Source organism: Triticum urartu, chromosome 4A, assembly GCF_056163025.1.
Source record: "Triticum urartu cultivar PI428250 chromosome 4A, HENAU_Tu73, whole genome shotgun sequence".
Taxonomy (NCBI): Eukaryota; Viridiplantae; Streptophyta; class Magnoliopsida; order Poales; family Poaceae; genus Triticum; species Triticum urartu.
The window spans coordinates 95,491,059-95,494,553 of NC_141876.1; the positions used below are offsets into that span (position 1 = coordinate 95,491,059).

The window sequence follows — 3,495 nt, forward strand, 5'->3', positions numbered from 1 at the left end:
GCAGCTCGCCGGAGAGAGTGCTCTAGTCGCCGACGAAGCATCGGTGGCGGCACCAGCGAAGTGATGCGATGGAGCTCGCCGGAGAGTCACCTGAGAGAACGATGAGGATGCAATCACCGCCATCCTCAGCAGACGCCAATGTCAGAAGGAGGGGGCGGGGGTGGCTTGCTGTTTGTAGCTGCAATGGCGGGATGAGAGGTGCTGCTATACTACCATGAGGTGCATGGACGAGAGAAAGGGTGAGGTGATGCATGGCGGATCGGACGGTTACGAGCTGGGATCGGATGGCTGGCCAGGCGGCTGATCTTTTCATAAGATCAGCCGGCCGATGCCTAACAGCCGTTGTTTACCATATACAGTAGGAGTATATTGGGAGGAGAATCGAATCGAACCGAATCAATTACTACGGTTGCATGCGTTGCAATCATTTTTTTTCAAGAACACACAAGGCGTGTGTCATTTGCATTAAGGGGCCGAAGCCAGGAGGCCTCTAAGCGTACAATAAGGCCTCCTTTGGTTTGGAAGAATTTCATAGTAATTTTAGAGGTTATGATTCTTATATGATTTTTTCCTTTAGAGCCCTTTGGTTCATAGGAATAGATTCCTATTCCTACATAGAATTGGTTCCTATCCTCCACATTTCATAGAAAAATAAAATTGAGTCTAGACTCAATGAAAAAATTACTTTGATGTCAAACAAATGACATCTCATTTTCTATTCCTACTCATAAGATTTGAGATACATGTCATCTCATTTCCTACAAAATTCTTATTTCTATGATAATTCTATTCTATGAATCAAAAGAGGCCTTAATAGTACTACATGGGATGCCAGCAGGCCCTATATTGGTGCGAGATTCATCCCTTTTCGATTCAATCTACGCCCGCAACATGGCCAAGCCCAAGGCAAAGCGGCTCAAGTCGTCCCCCAACGACGCCGCAGCGGCCGACGGCGTGGCCGCGAGCGCCATCGCGTCCTCCTACAACGACCACATACGCCCGCTCCTGGACGCCGTGGACCGGCTGCGCCATCTCAATGTCACGCAGGAGGGCATCCAGCTGCCCACCATCTTCGTCGTCGGCGACCAGTCCAGCGGCAAGTCCAGCGTTCTCGAGTCGCTCGCCGGCATCAGCCTCCCGCGCGGCCAGGGCATCTGCACCCGCGCGCCGCTCGTCATGCGCCTCAAGGGCGACCCTTCCGGCGGCGACGCCCCCGGGATGCAGCTCGAGTACGGCGCCGGCCGCGTCGTCAGCACCTCCGAGGCCGAGGTCGCCGACGCCATCGACGCGGCCACCGCCGAGATCGCCGGCTCTGGCAAGGGCATCTCCGACAGGCCCATCACCCTCGTCGTGCGGAAGCGCGGCCTCCCGGACCTCACCCTCGTCGACCTCCCCGGCATCACGCGCGTGCCCGTCAAGGGCCAGCCCGACGACATCTACGAGCAGGTCGCCGGGATCATCCAGGAGTACATCGCGCCCAAGGAGAGCATAATCCTCAACGTGCTCTCCTCCGCCACGGTCGACTTCCCGACCTGCGAGTCCATCCGGATGTCGCAGCAGGTGGACCGCAACGGCGACCGCACGCTCGCCGTCGTCACCAAGTCCGACAAGGCCCCCGAGGGGCTGCTAGACAAGGTCACCATGGACGACGTCAACATCGGCCTCGGTTACGTCTGCGTCCGCAACCGCGTCGGCGACGAGACGCACGACCAGGCGCGCGCCGAGGAGGAGCGGCTGTTCGACCATCACCCGCTCCTGTCCAGAATCGACAAGTCCATGGTGGGCATCGCCGTGCTCGCGCAGCGCCTCATGCAGATCCAGGCGACCATCATCGCCAAGTGCCTCCCCGACATCGTGTCATCGTCAAGCAGATCACCGACCGGCTCAGCCGCAGCACCGCCGAGCTGGAGCAGATGCCACCGGATCTCAACAACGTCGCCGACGCGGTGCGAGCCTTTTTCCACATTGTCAAGCGGACGTGCTCGTCGCTGGAGAAGATGCTCGTGAGGGGCGAGTTCGACGAGTACCCCGACGACCGCCACTTCCACGGAACCGCGCGTATCGCCGAGATGCTGAACGCGTACGCGAAGAAGCTGCCGGCGGAGTGCCCCGAGCACGGCAGTTACCTGTTCCTGATGGAGGAGGTGCGCATCCTGGAGGAGACCACGGCCATCAAGCTCCCCGACTTCCTCCCAAGGTCGGCGTTCCTCGTCCTGCTCAAGAAGAAGGTCCAGACCGTCGTGCAGGGGCCGCACGACCTCGTCCGCGAGGTCTGGGACTATGTCGAGGACCTGACGCTCAAGGTGCTGCTGCAGCACTCGACCGACTTCCCGCAGGTGCAGCCGTCATGCCGCCGCGCCGTCCAGAGCATGATGGACAAGGCACGAGCGCAGTCGGCGCGGCACGTCACGGAGCTGATCGACATGGAGCTTGTGGCCGACTACACGTACAATCCCGACTACAGCAAGCTCATGGAAGGCTACGGCAAGTTCATGGAGGCCGTGAAAGACCGCACCAAACCCACGGCCGTCACCCTGAAGGGCTTCGGGAAGGTGGAGGTGGCGCACCTGAGGAACCACGACGACCTGGCCGGGCAGGCGTTCGACATGCGGGCTCGCCTTCGTGCTCCGGCTCGTCGACGGGCTGGCGCTGGACGTGCTGCGCGCCGTGAAGCGCCTTGCCGAGAACGACCTCGAGGTGGCGCTCTCTGACGAGCTCCTTGGGAACAAGATGACCGGGGTGGAGCGGATGCTCGCGCCGTCGCCCGGCACTGGCAGCAAGCGCCAGCGCCTCAAGAAGAGCATCGTATTGCTTCAGCAGTCCAAGGAGGCCGTGGCTCACATCATGGGGAAAAAATTTATATGAGACCAGATTTCACGGTTAGTAGTCGAGACCCGCTCTGATGAATGACACGTGACATTCATAAATCTCAAAGCATCTAATCCCCTCCTCCCTCCTGATTTCAAATGGGGATAGAATCGATGCTTTATGATTTATGGATGTCACGTGTCATTTATCAGAATGGGTCTTGCGTGAGACCTGATCTTATAAAATTCTTTTCCACATCATGGACAGGATTAGCGCGGCAGGGGAAGTGTAGACCAGATGCATGTCAATGATGAGAATGTGCACGGGTGTGGTGTTTGTGCTACACAGCGAGTGGTAGTCTTTTTATATGAGTCAAATTTTGTAAAGTTTGATTAGCTTTGTAGAAAAAATATTGACATTCACACTATAAAATCAACATTATTAGATGCATGATCAAATTAATTTTCATAAGTTTTTGGGTATGTCTAGGGCACATCTAGATGTGCTCTACTTATTGCACATCTAAGTGAGTGAGTCAAGCATAAAGAAAAAAAGAAAAAAGAAAAAAAATATTCACACGGATCTCAACATAAGATCAATGACATAGGACTTAGATGTGCAATACTTATGGTACATCTAGATGTGCTTTAGCAAAACTGTTTTCATAACATATAATTTTAGTATTGT

At 55.6% G+C, this 3,495-nt stretch overlaps 1 pseudogene; it reads left to right on the forward strand.

Annotated features, from left to right (window-relative positions):
• Positions 1 to 776: 776 nt before the first annotated feature.
• On the forward strand, positions 777 to 3,100 carry LOC125553593 (dynamin-related protein 4C-like; annotated as a pseudogene).
• Positions 3,101 to 3,495: the final 395 nt, after the last annotated feature.